Genomic DNA, 15000 nt, shown 5'->3' with positions numbered 1-15000 from the left:
GGGATTCGGTGCTGGGCTCGGTCCCGTTTCGCTCGCAGCTACTCGGGGAATCCCTGTTGGTTTCTTTTCCTCCGCTTAGTGATATGCTTAAATTCAGCGGGTTGTCTCGCCTGATCTGAGGTCGACAGCGGATACATTCGCTTCCATCAACTTCCTGCACGACCGCGTGCGCTCGCCCTACCAAGTGCGCCCGCAACCCTGTACAGGGCCACTTCTTCACAAGGCTGGCAATCGGCTTCCCCGCTGCACGCGTGCGGCGCACAACCGGTGTGACGTGGAAGTGACGGGACACGTTCGTAAACCCATCGCGAACCGAGTACGACGCCCTACCAAGTGCGCCCGCAACCCTGTACAGGGTCACATCTTCACAAGGCTGGCAAGCGGCATTCCGCTGCGCGCGTGCGTCGTCCGAGCAGTTGCGTGATAAACGACCGTGTCGAAAGCCCAAACACCGCCGAGGCCAGTCGCCGCCGCCGCAAGGGCAGCCACGCAGCCTGGCGAGAGGCATCGTCTCGTGTAGCGTCGCCCCCGCCCCAACTGGAGTGGCCCAGTTTTTTGAACGGGACGGGAACTGCGAAGCACTTAGACCGACGGCGGACTACGACGAGAACGCCTTAAGCTTCGCCAACGTTTCGCCAACTCGTGCGGGAGACTTTTTCCGTTTCGCGGCAAGTCGTCGCGCCGTGCTCTCCGCATCAACCGCGTACGCAGCGAACCGCAAACGTCGGGCGCAGCCTCCTCACCTCCCTGCGCTTTGCGCGCGAACGTTCCCTGTTCGCGCGGCAAAGCCTGGAGGAGGCACGGCCCCGCAGCGTGTTCGAGCGCCCGGTCTACGGGACACCCTGCTTACTTCGAGGGCAACAAGCGCAACGCAAGGCTGCGATCTCGCGCACTTTGCGCACGGCTGGAGAAGCTTTGCTGGCCGGCTTTCGCTCCTCGTGTTTACCGTGCGTTAAAGTTGCGCGTCCGTGGCTCTCGCAGCTCTTGCGCGCCCGGTCGCAGAGAGGAGTACGCAACCTCGACCGCACTTTCCCTGCAGGCTTCCTTCCGACTCGAAGTCCTGCGGCGGTCTCAACGAGGTGCCACATCCTCAATGCAGTCGGTCGCCCCCGTTTCGGTTGGGCTCTGGCACGACGGTCGCCACCGTCTCGCCCTTGAGTGGCCGCTGTTGGCGCTCGCTGTGAGGTGTTCAGCGTGCTGTCCGTGTTGCCGACGCGGTCAAAACGAGTCGACGGCTCACGTTCCCTTGTGCGCCGAAGGCTCTCTTGATATGTGATCCGACCCTCAGACAGACGAAGCCAAGGGAAGACCCAAGGCCGCAATGTGCGTTCAAAGAATCAGTGCTCAGTGTGTCCTGCAATTCACACCAAGTCTCGCAGCTGGCTGCGTTCTTCATCGACCCGAGAACCGAGTGATCCACCGCTTAGAGTCGTGAAAAAGTGTTTGTTCAATTCCGTACAGTCAAAACCAAACGTTTCTGGCACTCGGCCAAACAGTGGCCAAGAAGGGCGCTTTTCAGCGCACGCTTGGACTCCAAAACTCTGCCGCGCCTTTTTCGGCTGCCGCAAATCGAGCAAACGGTGTGTTTCGGACGGCGTTTCGCTTCCGCTACTTGCGAGTGCTTTCGTGGTCCACCCCTCTATAAATACTCGGGAGGCGTCGAAGCCGGTTCTCCAAGCCGGACCCGTAGGTATCGTTGTGTGCTCGCTCTCATTGGCCCGCCTAACCAGAAAATGCCTGCGGTACACCCATTTGGATAAGAGTGCACGCAGATGCGGGCCTCGACGGCTACACATTTCCTCGGGCGGCCGCCTCCCGGCCTCCGTGGAGCGCGGGATGCACGGTCCCATCGACAAGCCTCTCCCGTTTTTACCGTGGCGTCGCGGTTCACCACGGCGGGCGGGTCGGTCTCCTCCGCATAAAAAGGGGGACCCCCGCTTTTTGTTCCACGAAATCGCACAAGCTTTTTTCGCATCCACGGTTTGCCACCGCACACCAAAATGCCGATCCGGCTGCTTACTTTAGCCAACAGGTGGAGCCAGGCGCGCCGTACTTGCGCGGCACTTCCCACGTCCACCGAAGTCGGTGCCAAGGACCACTTTCGGCGCCGGAGCCGCGTACGAGCCTACTCGAGGCGGAAGAACGAAGCCAGCAAGGGCCTGGCCGCAAGTGCGTTCAATTGTCGGGACGTCCAAGTCCCTCGTTCTTCCGTGCTTCCTCTTTCGGCAAGTCGTTGCGGCACCTTCCCAAAGCGCGCAGACCCGCTAATCGCGACGAGCGCGACGTGGCCGTGCCGCCTTTCCCTCGGCAGCAAGCAAAACGCCTGGCAACGTCGACGCTCCCCTAACCGCGATCTCGCACCGTGTTTCGTGTGGCGAATTCAAAAGCCGGCCGGCGCTGCTGCAACCATTACGGTCGGTACGCATACGCCGCGGAGGGCGGGACGGTCATCGGAGCGTGCGGTTCCTCCATCGAGTACTGCGCACCTCGGCCGTCGCATCGCCGTGCCATGACCGGCCGCGCGTCAACGCGAACCGGTGCCAGCGAGATCCCTCGCCTGCAAGAACCGACCGGCAGCCTCCGTCACCCGAGGACGCGGAGGCGCTTGCCGCGGACGGCGGGACGGTATGCACTGGTGCACAGCGGACCCGTCACATCGCCAGTTCCTTGACCGACCGCCGACGCTTGTGCCGTTCCTCTCGTACTTGGCAGTCGCCGCGCGATTGTCGGGTCTCGTTCTTGCACGCTCGAACGGTCGGGAGGGCACTCGGCTGGCGTTTCGGGAACGCGCAGCCTCGCCTTCTACCGACGTAACCACGACTCGCCGTTCGCGCTCCGCCGCTCCTGTTTACAGTACTAGGCGGTCCCGCAGCGGTCGGGTCGCGCATTTCGAGCGCTTCGAGCCACGGTGCAGTGGCGGGTCGAAAGCCGACCTATGAGTGCGTTGCGCCGTTTGTACCCGCGTCCGCCACCTGGCCGACCGTCCAAGGTCGCGGTGTTGGCGTCCGCTGGGCGCAACAATTTGTCACGGGGTGCCGCTCCACATTCAGGCAGCCCCGTGGGGAAAAGCCGACCCCGCGTCCAAACGGGGTCAGCGGCAGAAAGTGTCGGGCGCAGACGCAGCCGAGGCGCTCACCCTTCACAATCCGTTAATGATCCTTCCGCAGGTTCACCTACGGAAACCTTGTTACGACTTTTACTTCCTCTAAATGATCAAGTTTGGTCATCTTTCCAACAGACCGGCGCAACCGAAAGGCCGCGCCGGACATCGGTCCGAAGACCTCACTAAATCATTCAATCGGTAGTAGCGACGGGCGGTGTGTACAAAGGGCAGGGACGTAATCAACGCGAGCTTATGACTCGCGCTTACTGGGAATTCCTCGTTCAAGGGGAACAATTGCAAGCCCCTATCCCAATCACGAAAGAAGTTCCACGGGTTACCCAGTCTTTTCAGACAGGGATAAAGACACGCTGCTTCCTTCAGTGTAGCGCGCGTGCGGCCCCGGACATCTAAGGGCATCACAGACCTGTTATTGCTCTGTTTCGTGCGGCTAGGAGCCGCTTGTCCCTCTAAGAAGGTTGTAAGGTGCTGGGAACCCCGCACCTATTTAATAGGCTAGAGTCTCGTTCGTTATCGGAATTAACCAGACAAATCGCTCCACCAACTAAGAACGGCCATGCACCACCATCCACCGAATCAAGAAAGAGCTCTCAATCTGTCCATCCTCCCAGTGTCCGGGCCGGGTAAGTTTTCCCGTGTTGAGTCAAATTAAGCCGCAGGCTCCACTCCTGGTGGTGCCCTTCCGTCAATTCCTTTAAGTTTCAGCTTTGCAACCATACTTCCCCCGGAACCCAAATACTTTGGTTTCCCGGAAGCTGCCCGCCGAGTCATTTGAGTAACTCAGGCGGATCGCTGGTTGGCATCGTTTATGGTCAGAACTAGGGCGGTATCTGATCGCCTTCGAACCTCTGACTTTCGTTCTTGATCAATGAAAACATTCTTGGCAAATGCTTTCGCAGTAGTTCGTCTTGCGACGGTCCAAGAATTTCACCTCTAGCGCCGCAATACGAATGCCCCCGTCCGTCCCTCTTAATCATTACCTCGTATTCCAAAAACCAACAGAACAGAAACGAGGTCTTGTTCTATTATTCCATGCAAGTTTATTCAGGCGACTCGCCTGCGTTGAGCACTCTAATTTTTTCAAAGTAAAAGCACCGGCCATCTCGAGGCACACAATGAAGTGCACCAAGAAAGAACCGGCATGATGTTCAGTCCGAGCCGTCGCATCGGGTAGATGCACTACTCGTCTGGAACTGAGATCCAACTACGAGCTTTTTAACCGCAGCAGCTTTAGTATACGCTATTGGAGCTGGAATTACCGCGGCTGCTGGCACCAGACTTGCCCTCCAATTGATCCTCGTTAAAGGATTTAGAGTGTACTCATTTCAATTACGGGGCCTCAAAAGAGTCCCGTATTGTTATTTTTCGTCACTACCTCCCCGTGCCGGGAGTGGGTAATTTGCGCGCCTGCTGCCTTCCTTGGATGTGGTAGCCGTTTCTCAGGCTCCCTCTCCGGAATCGAACCCTGATTCTCCGTTACCCGTAACAACCATGGTAAGCAAGTAACCTACCATCGAAAGTTGATAAGGCAGACACTTGAAAGAAACGTCGCCGGCTCGTGGCCATGCGATCAGCACAAAGTTATCCAGAGTCACCACACAATACGGGCCGAAACCCGATCGATCTTGGTCTAATAAAAGCACCCGTTACCCAAAGGGCTCCAGGCTCACTGCATGTATTAGCTCTAGAATTGCCACAGTTATCCAAGTAGGAAGAAACGATCTAAGGAACCATAACTGATTTAATGAGCCATTCGCGGTTTCGCCTTATTTCGGCATGTACTTAGACATGCATGGCTTAATCTTTGAGACAAGCATATGATTACTGGCAGGATCAACCAGGTAATCGTTCGACTGCGCGTCCGTCCTCGCCTTCGGCGGGCCGGACGCAGTCTGTGTGCGGCGGAGGCCACCTTCAGGCGCCCCAACACGCTTATTTTGCACTCCGAGATGACGGCGTTCGAGCTCGCTACGGCACAACCTTCCCGAAAGACGAGTGGGAGCCGTGCGGCAAGAAGCACGTTCATGCTCGCTCTTTTTCGTTGCATCGACTCGGTCGCGCCGTGCGGGTTGCCCAAGCCCGCTGCACTGTCGGTGGACCGGCCGGAACTAGCAACGGAGCCGAGACCGCAAAGCCGCCAGACGACGGGTCACGCCCGCGTCTTCGGCGCTTTCGCATCTGAATCGCCCGAGGACGACACGGAACACACCTCGATATCGTGGTAAAACGGCACCGTCCGACAACCAGCCCCTAACGCATCAAGCGGATGAGGCTGCAGACGACTGCCGTGGATTCCCCTGGAGCAGACCCGAGGACACGCTTGACGAGGCCGAAGCCCGCCGCATATCAGACACCCGGTCGCTTTCGCGTACGCCGCTCACGAGAACCCCCACATAATAGCAGCGATAAGTACCCAGACCTCCTTGGGCACTAATACGAGCGTACTCGAGAAAATTTCACCGCGGGTGTGCCCCGAAACGTGTGGCACGTTGAGCGTGCCACAAGTCTACGTCGCTCTCAAACCCGCCGAGGTCGTAGAATTTGCGACCCTACTCACGAAATTGCCACCGAGGATACGGCCGCAAACGTACCGCACCTTGGGTAGGCCACGAGTTTGTGCAACACTACGCTGACGGCACAGCACCGAGGTCGTGCGCGCACGCACGGGAAAATTCCGCCGCGGTTTCTGCCGAAAACGTGAGGCACCACGACTCTCCGCAAGTTCGCGTCGACTGCGAAAGACCGAAGTCGTGAACGACGTGTCCGCTACTCGCCGCCGACACGCTGGACACCAAACGTACAACGAATCGACGGCGTCGTAGAGGCCCACGACGCGGTTTTCCTTAACGACGTCTCGGCGTGGCACCGACAGGTTAGAACGGCCGACCAACGTTCCCTGTCCGCCGTTCGGCTCAGTCGAAGGGCTCGGCGACTTCGGCAACGCTGCGAAGCCGCACGGTGACGCACGCCATGTCCCCATTTTTTTTTTCTTTCTGCGTCTGCCGGGGTGCCCCTATAATAGCAGCGATAAGCACCCAGACCGCCGTGGGTCGCTCGCCCCGGCTGACGTGGTTTTTCGTACTCCTGCGGCGGTCGCCGTCAAGCACGTCCAAATACGCTACTTTCGTGGGCGCATTCACGCTCTTTCGCTTCGCCGGAGTGCCAGCACTCACTCTGCCAAAAACGGCGAACATCCGAGCGGCGGTTCCCACTTTTGCGTCGGCGTCGCAAACCCCGCCCCGGCAGACGAGGTTTGCCGTACTCGTGCGACGGTGGCCGGCGGGCACGTCGAAAGACGCCGATATCGTGCGCGAATTGGCGCACCTTGGCTTCACAGGAGTGCCGCCACTGACTCCTCCAAAAACGGCGAAGATCCGAGCGGCGCTTCCCACTTTCGCATCGGCGTCCCGAACTCCGCCCCGGCTGACGCGGTTTACCGTACTCGTGCGACGGTCGCCGGCGAGCACGTGGAAAGACGCCGATATCGTGCCCGAATCGGCTCCGTTCGGCTTCGCCGGAGTGCCAGCACTGGCTCGGCGAAAGACGACGAACATCCGAGCGACGGTTCTCACTATTGCGTACGCGTCGCAAACCCCGCCCCGGCAGACGCACTTTGCCGTACTCGTGCGACGGTCGCCGGCGAGCACGTAGAAAGACGCCGATATCGTGCCGGAATCGGCCCCGTTTGGCTTCGCCGGAGTGCCAGCACTCACTCGGCCACAAACGGCGAACATCCGAGCGGCGGTTCCCACTTAGCCGTCGGCGTCCCGAACTCCGCCCCGGCAGACGCGGTTGCCGAGCTCGTGCGACTAGCGACCGCGAAGCCGTCTCGCGACGCCGCTTTCGTGCGCGGCTCCCACTGCGACCTGGGTCACCCGAGGTCGACGAGCAAAAAAGAATGTCGAAAAAAAAATTTTTTTTTTTTGCGTCTGCCGGGGTGCCCCTATAATAGCAGCGATAAGCACCCAGACCGCCATGGGTCGCTCGCCCCGGCTGACGTGGTTTTTCGTTTTCCTGCGGTGGTCGTCGTCAAGCACGTCCAAACACGCCACTTTCGTGGGCGCATTCGCGCTCTTTCGCTTCGCCGGAGTGCCAGCACTCACTCTGCCAAAAACGGCGAACATCCTAGTGGCGGTTCCCACTTTTGCGTCGGCGTCGCCAACCCCGCCCCGGCATACGCGGTTTGCCGTACTAGTGCGGCGGTGGCCGGCGGGCACGTCGAAAGACACCGATATCGTGCGCGAGTCGATGCTTCTTGGTCTCGCAGGAGGGCCGCCACTCACTCCTGCAAAAACGGCGAAGATCCGAGCGGCGCTTCCCACTTTTTCGTCGGCGTCGCAAACCTCGCCCCGGCAGACGCGCTTTGCCGTACTCGTGCGACGGTCGCCGGCGAGCACGTCGAAATACGCCGATATCGTGCCCGAATCGGCCCCGTTTCGCTTCGCCGGAGTGCCAGCACTCGCTCGGCCAAAGACGACGAACATCCGAGCGACGGTTCCCACTATTGCGTACGCGTCGCAAACCCCGCCCCGGCAGACGCGGTTTGCCGTACTCGTGCGGCGGTGGCCGGCGGGCACGTCGAAAGACGCCGATATCGTGCACGAATTGGCGCTCCTTGGCTTCACCGGAGTGCCAGCACTCACTCGGCCAAAAACGGCGAACATCCGAGCAGCGGTACCCACTTAGCCGTCGGCATCCCGAACTCCGCGCCGGCTGACGCGGTTGCCGAGCTCGTGCGACTAGCGACCGCGAACGCGTCTCGCGACGCCGCTTTCGTGCGCGGCTCCCATTGCGACCTGGGTTACCCGAGCTCGACCAGCAAAAAAGAAGGTCGAAAAAAAATTTTTTTTTTTTCTGCGTCTGCCGGGGTGCCCCTATAATAGCAGCGATAAGCACCCAGACCGCCGTGGGTCGCTCGCCCCGGCTGACGTGGTTTTTCGTACTCCTGCAGCGGTCGCCGTCAAGCACGTCCAAATACGCCACTTTCGTGGGCGCATTCGCGCTCTTTCGCGTCGCCGGAGTGCCAGCACTCACTCTGCCAAAAACGGCCAACATCCGAGCGGCGGTTCCCACTTTTGCGTCGGCGTCGTAAACCCCGCCCCGGCAGACGCGGTTTGCCCTACTCGTGCGACGGTCGCCGGCGAGCGCGTCGAAAGACGCCGATATCGTGCGCTAATTGGCGCTCCTTGGCTTCTCCGGAGTGCCGCCACTCACTCCTCCAAAAACGGCGAAGATCCGAGCGGCGTTCTCCACTTTCGCATCGGCGTCCCGAACTCCGCCCGGGCTGACGCGGTTTACCGTACTCGTGCGACGGTCGCCGGCGGGCACGTCGAAAGACGCCGATATCGTGCCGTAATCGGCCCCGTTTGGCTTCGCCCGAGTGCCAGCACTCACTCGGCCAAAAACGGCGAACATCCGAGCAGCGTTTCCCACTTTCGCATCGGCGTCCCGAAGCCCGCCCCGGCAGACGCGGTTTGCCCTACTCGAGCGACGGTCGCCGGCGATCACGTCGAAAGGCGCCGAATTCGTGCACGAATCGATGCTTCTTGGTCTCGCAGGAGGGCCGCCACTCACTCCTGCAAAAACGGCGAAGATCCGAGTTGCGCTTCCCACTTTTTCGTCGGCGTCCCGAACTACGCCCCGGCTGACGCGGTTTACCGTACTCGTGCGACGGTCGCCGGCGGTCACTTCAAAATACGCCGATTTCGTGGGCGCATTCACGCTGTTTCGCTTCCCCGGAGTGCCAACACTCACTCTGCCGAAAGCGGCGATCATCCGAGCGGCGGTTCCCACTTTTGCGTCGGCTTCGCAAACGGCGCCCCGGCAGACGCGCTCGTGCGACGTACTCGTGCGACGGTCGCCGGCGAGCACGTCGAAAGACGCCGATATCGTGCTCGAATCGACCCCGTTTCGCTTCGCCGGAGTGCTGCCAGTCACGGCGCAGAAAACGGCGAACAAGTGTTTTTTTTTTTTCCTAGAATTTGTGTTATAGAAGGCACATTTGATATCGGACGATAATTTTCAACTTTATCACGCGCACCGATTTTCGTGTAGAGGTTTGCAAATTTATGGGAATTTCTCCACTTGGAATAATGCGATTTAGTAGTACTACGAGAACTTCATGGATGTACTCAAGGGTACGGGGCAAGTCAGTTACGTCAACACCTGCAGATTATTTACACTTCAAACTGAAAATTGTTGGTTGTGAGTCCTCGTGTGATATTAAAGGCCGATTCGCTAACACATAGAACAAAGAAAGAAAGGAAGAAAAAACGCCCGCGCTCGCTCAAGAAACCTGGGTTCGCAACAAGTGGCAACAACAAGCAACCGAGCGAGTGCGCCAAAACCCGTGGCGGCCGAACAAACGCGAAGTCCCAACCGCGTCAGCCGGGGCGGCACGGGACAGGAAAAATCACTTCAGCCGGGGCGGCGGGGCACCGAATAAACCTCGTCACCTCGTCGCAGGATAAAAGAGGAAACAAAAAGTCTAAACAGCGTCTGCTGGAGCGAATGCGTAATAAAACAACAACAACAACAAAAAAAAAACACCCGCGCTCAAGAAGTCTGCAATCACCACAAAAGGCGACTGTGACCGAGCAGCGTCAGCCGGGGCCGTGCGGAAACGGAAAAACCGCGACTACCGGGGCGTCGAGGCACCGAAAAATCCACTTCAGCCGCGGCGAAAAAAAAAACAAAAAGAAAGACGGAGGGGGGGGGGGGAACCACGTCTGCCGGGGCGAAGGAAAAAAAAAACGCGTCTGCCGGGGCGAGCCCGGGTGCGGCACCACCGGGAAAACTGTGGCAAACAGACATGGCGATCGAGTGAGTGGGCCGCCAGCCAGGCTCAGCCAAAAAGTGCAAAGTCCGAACTGCGTCAGCCGGGGCGGCAAAAACCGCGTCAGCCGGGGCGGCGCAAAAAACCGCGTCTGCCGGGGCGGCACGAAACCGCGTCAGCCGGGGCGGCGCGAAAACTGCGTCAGCCGGGGCGAAAGAAAAAAAAAAAACGCGTCTGCCGGGGCAAGCCCGGGTGCGGCACCACCGGGAAAACTGTGGCAAACAGACATGGCGATCGAGTGAGTGGGCCGCCAGCCAGGCACAGCCGAAAAGTGCAAAGTCCGAACCGTGTCAGCCGGGGCGGCAAAAACCGCGTCAGCCGGGGCGGCGCGAAAACCGCGTCTGCCGGGGCGGCGCGAAAACTGCGTCAGCCGGGGCGAGCCCGGGTGCGGCACCACCGGGAAAACTGTGGCTAACAGACATGGCGATCGAGTGAGTGGGCCACCAGCCAGGCTCAGCCGAAAAGTGCTAAGTCCGAACTGCGTCAGCCGGGGCGGCAAAAACCGCGTCAGCCGGGGCGGCAAAAACCGCGTCAGCCGGGGCGGCGCAAAAACCGCGTCTGCCGGGGCGGCACGAAACCGCGTCAGCCGGGGCGGCGCGAAAACTGCGTCAGCCGGGGCGAGCCCGGGTGCGGCACCACCGGGAAAACTGTGGCAAACAGACATGGCGATCGAGTGAGTGGGCCGCCAGCCAGGCTCAGCCAAAAAGTGCCAAGTCCGAACTGCGTAAGCCGGGGCGGCAAAAAACCGCGTCAGCCGGGGCGGCGCAAAAAACCGCGTCTGCCGGGGCGGCGCGAAAACCGCGTCTGCCGGGGCGGCGCGAAAACTGCGTCAGCCGGGGCGAAAGAAAAAAAAACGCGTCTGCCGGGGCGAGCCCGGGTGCGGCACCACCGGGAAAACTGTGGCAAACAGACATGGCGATCGAGTGAGTGGGCCGCCAGCCAGGCACAGCCGAAAAGTGCCAAGTCCGAACTGCGTCTGCCGGGGCGGCACGAAACCGCGTCAGCCGGGGCGGCGCGAAAACTGCGTCAGCCGGGGCGAAAGAAAAAAAAAACGCGTCTGCCGGGGCGAGCCCGGGTGCGGCACCACCGGGAAAACTGTGGCAAACAGACATGGCGATCGAGTGAGTGGGCCGCCAGCCAGGCTCAGCCAAAAAGTGCAAAGTCCGAACTGCGTCAGCCGGGGCGGCAAAAACCGCGTCAGCCGGGGCGGCGCAAAAAACCGCGTCTGCCGGGGCGGCACGAAACCGCGTCAGCCGGGGCGGCGCGAAAACTGCGTCAGCCGGGGCGAAAGAAAAAAAAAAAAAACGCGTCTGCCGGGGCAAGCCCGGGTGCGGCACCACCGGGAAAACTGTGGCAAACAGACATGGCGATCGAGTGAGTGGGCCGCCAGCCAGACACAGCCGAAAAGTGCAAAGTCCGAACCGTGTCAGCCGGGGCGACGCAAAAACCGCGTCAGCCGGGGCGGCGCGAAAACCGCGTCAGCCGGGGCGGCACGAAACCGCGTCAGCCGGGGCGGCGCGAAAACTGCGTCAGCCGGGGCGGCGCGAAAACCTCGTCAGCCGGGGCGAGCGAAAAGGGGGGGGGGAACCACGTCTGCCGGGGCGAAAGAAAAAAAAAACGCGTCTGCCGGGGCGAGCCCGGGTGCGGCACCACCGGGAAGACTGTGGCAAACAGACATGGCGATCGAGTGAGTGGGCCGCCAGCCAGGCTCAGCCCAAAAAGTGCTAAGTCCGAACTGCGTCAGCCGGGGCGGCAAAAACCGCGTCAGCCGGGGCGGCGCGAAAACCGCGTCTGCCGGGGCGGCGCGAAAACTGCGTCAGCCGGGGCGAGCCCGGGTGCGGCACCACCGGGAAAACTGTGGCTAACAGACATGGCGATCGAGTGAGTGGGCCACCAGCCAGGCTCAGCCAAAAAGTGCTAAGTCCGAACTGCGTCAGCCGGGGCGGCAAAAACCGCGTCAGCCGGGGCGGCAAAAACCGCGTCAGCCGGGGCGGCGCAAAAACCGCGTCTGCCGGGGCGGCACGAAACCGCGTCAGCCGGGGCGGCGCGAAAACTGCGTCAGCCGGGGCGAGCCCGGGTGCGGCACCACCGGGAAAACTGTGGCAAACAGACATGGCGATCGAGTGAGTGGGCCGCCAGCCAGGCTCAGCCAAAAAGTGCCAAGTCCGAACTGCGTCAGCCGGGGCGGCAAAAAACCGCGTCAGCCGGGGCGGCGCAAAAAACCGCGTCTGCCGGGGCGGCGCGAAACCGCGTCAGCCGGGGCGGCGCGAAAACTGCGTCAGCCGGGGCGGCGCGAAAACCTCGTCAGCCGGGGCGAGCGAAAAGGGGGGGGGGAACCACGTCTGCCGGGGCGAAAGAAAAAAAAAACGCGTCTGCCGGGGCGAGCCCGGGTGCGGCACCACCGGGAAGACTGTGGCAAACAGACATGGCGATCGAGTGAGTGGGCCGCCAGCCAGGCTCAGCCCAAAAAGTGCTAAGTCCGAACTGCGTCAGCCGGGGCGGCAAAAACCGCGTCAGCCGGGGCGGCGCGAAAACCGCGTCTGCCGGGGCGGCGCGAAAACTGCGTCAGCCGGGGCGAGCCCGGGTGCGGCACCACCGGGAAAACTGTGGCTAACAGACATGGCGATCGAGTGAGTGGGCCACCAGCCAGGCTCAGCCAAAAAGTGCCAAGTCCGAACTGCGTCAGCCGGGGCGGCAAAAACCGCGTCAGCCGGGGCGGCAAAAACCGCGTCAGCCGGGGCGGCGCAAAAACCGCGTCTGCCGGGGCGGCACGAAACCGCGTCAGCCGGGGCGGCGCGAAAACTGCGTCAGCCGGGGCGAGCCCGGGTGCGGCACCACCGGGAAAACTGTGGCAAACAGACATGGCGATCGAGTGAGTGGGCCGCCAGCCAGGCTCAGCCAAAAAGTGCCAAGTCCGAACTGCGTCAGCCGGGGCGGCAAAAAACCGCGTCAGCCGGGGCGGCGCAAAAAACCGCGTCTGCCGGGGCGGCGCGAAAACCGCGTCTGCCGGGGCGGCGCGAAAACTGCGTCAGCCGGGGCGAAAGAAAAAAAAACGCGTCTGCCGGGGCGAGCCCGGGTGCGGCACCACCGGGAAAACTGTGGCAAACAGACATGGCGATCGAGTGAGTGGGCCGCCAGCCAGGCACAGCCGAAAAGTGCCAAGTCCGAACTGCGTCTGCCGGGGCGGCACGAAACCGCGTCAGCCGGGGCGGCGCGAAAACTGCGTCAGCCGGGGCGAAAGAAAAAAAAAAACGCGTCTGCCGGGGCGAGCCCGGGTGCGGCACCACCGGGAAAACTGTGGCAAACAGACATGGCGATCGAGTGAGTGGGCCGCCAGCCAGGCTCAGCCAAAAAGTGCAAAGTCCGAACTGCGTCAGCCGGGGCGGCAAAAACCGCGTCAGCCGGGGCGGCGCAAAAAACCGCGTCTGCCGGGGCGGCACGAAACCGCGTCAGCCGGGGCGGCGCGAAAACTGCGTCAGCCGGGGCGAAAGAAAAAAAAAACGCGTCTGCCGGGGCAAGCCCGGGTGCGGCACCACCGGGAAAACTGTGGCAAACAGACATGGCGATCGAGTGAGTGGGCCGCCAGCCAGGCACAGCCGAAAAGTGCAAAGTCCGAACCGTGTCAGCCGGGGCGACGCAAAAACCGCGTCAGCCGGGGCGGCGCGAAAACCGCGTCAGCCGGGGCGGCACGAAACCGCGTCAGCCGGGGCGGCGCGAAAACTGCGTCAGCCGGGGCGGCGCGAAAACCTCGTCAGCCGGGGCGAGCGAAAAGGGGGGGGGGGAACCACGTCTGCCGGGGCGAAAGAAAAAAAAAACGCGTCTGCCGGGGCGAGCCCGGGTGCGGCACCACCGGGAAGACTGTGGCAAACAGACATGGCGATCGAGTGAGTGGGCCGCCAGCCAGGCTCAGCCCAAAAAGTGCTAAGTCCGAACTGCGTCAGCCGGGGCGGCAAAAACCGCGTCAGCCGGGGCGGCGCGAAAACCGCGTCTGCCGGGGCGGCGCGAAAACTGCGTCAGCCGGGGCGAGCCCGGGTGCGGCACCACCGGGAAAACTGTGGCTAACAGACATGGCGATCGAGTGAGTGGGCCACCAGCCAGGCTCAGCCAAAAAGTGCTAAGTCCGAACTGCGTCAGCCGGGGCGGCAAAAACCGCGTCAGCCGGGGCGGCAAAAACCGCGTCAGCCGGGGCGGCGCAAAAACCGCGTCTGCCAGGGCGGCACGAAACCGCGTCAGCCGGGGCGGCGCGAAAACTGCGTCAGCCGGGGCGAGCCCGGGTGCGGCACCACCGGGAAAACTGTGGCAAACAGACATGGCGATCGAGTGAGTGGGCCGCCAGCCAGGCTCAGCCAAAAAGTGCCAAGTCCGAACTGCGTCAGCCGGGGCGGCAAAAAACCGCGTCAGCCGGGGCGGCGCAAAAAACCGCGTCTGCCGGGGCGGCGCGAAAACCGCGTCTGCCGGGGCGGCGCGAAAACTGCGTCAGCCGGGGCGAAAGAAAAAAAAAACGCGTCTGCCGGGGCGAGCCCGGGTGCGGCACCACCGGGAAAACTGTGGCAAACAGACATGGCGATCGAGTGAGTGGGCCGCCAGCCAGGCACAGCCGAAAAGTGCCAAGTCCGAACTGCGTCTGCCGGGGCGGCCCGAAACCGCGTCAGCCGGGGCGGCGCGAAAACTGCGTCAGCCGGGGCGAAAGAAAAAAAAAACGCGTCTGCCGGGGCGAGCCCGGGTGCGGCACCACCGGGAAAACTGTGGCAAACAGACATGGCGATCGAGTGAGTGGGCCGCCAGCCAGGCACAGCCGAAAAGTGCTAAGTCCGAACTGCGTCTGCCGGGGCGGCACGAAACCGCGTCAGCCGGGGCGGCGCGAAAACCGCGTCTGCCGGGGCGGCACGAAACCGCGTCAGCCGGGGCGGCGCGAAAACTGCGTCAGCCGGGGCGAGCCCGGGTGCAGCACCACCGGGAAAACTGTGGCAAACAGACATGGCGATCGAGTGAGTGGGCCGCCAGCCAGGCACAGCCGAAAAGTGCTAAGTCCGAACTGCGTCAG

The 15000-nt window shown here is 62.0% G+C and overlaps 3 non-coding genes across 3 annotated transcripts in view; all 3 read right to left on the bottom strand.

Moving 5' to 3' along the window:
- LOC142790366 (large subunit ribosomal RNA) overlaps nucleotides 1-124 on the bottom strand; it is a 3958-nt gene extending 3834 nt beyond the window's left edge. Inside the window, exon 1 of the ribosomal RNA XR_012889476.1 lies at nucleotides 1-124. This exon is cut by the window's left edge and continues 3834 nt beyond it. This is a non-coding gene — a ribosomal RNA (large subunit ribosomal RNA).
- A 1154-nt stretch (nucleotides 125-1278) lies between these two features.
- Nucleotides 1279-1431, bottom strand: LOC142790397 (5.8S ribosomal RNA). Its single transcript, XR_012889488.1, has one exon. It is a non-coding gene; the product is annotated as a 5.8S ribosomal RNA (ribosomal RNA).
- Nucleotides 1432-3150: 1719 nt separating this feature from the next.
- On the bottom strand, nucleotides 3151-4965 carry LOC142790336 (small subunit ribosomal RNA). Its single transcript, XR_012889447.1, has one exon. It is a non-coding gene; the product is annotated as a small subunit ribosomal RNA (ribosomal RNA).
- Nucleotides 4966-15000: the final 10035 nt, after the last annotated feature.

Source organism: Rhipicephalus microplus, unplaced genomic scaffold (genome assembly GCF_043290135.1).
Source record: "Rhipicephalus microplus isolate Deutch F79 unplaced genomic scaffold, USDA_Rmic scaffold_99, whole genome shotgun sequence".
Taxonomy (NCBI): domain Eukaryota; kingdom Metazoa; phylum Arthropoda; class Arachnida; order Ixodida; family Ixodidae; genus Rhipicephalus; species Rhipicephalus microplus.
The sequence above is the reverse complement of the archived record's forward strand: the minus strand, read 5'-3'. Positions and strand labels throughout refer to the sequence as shown.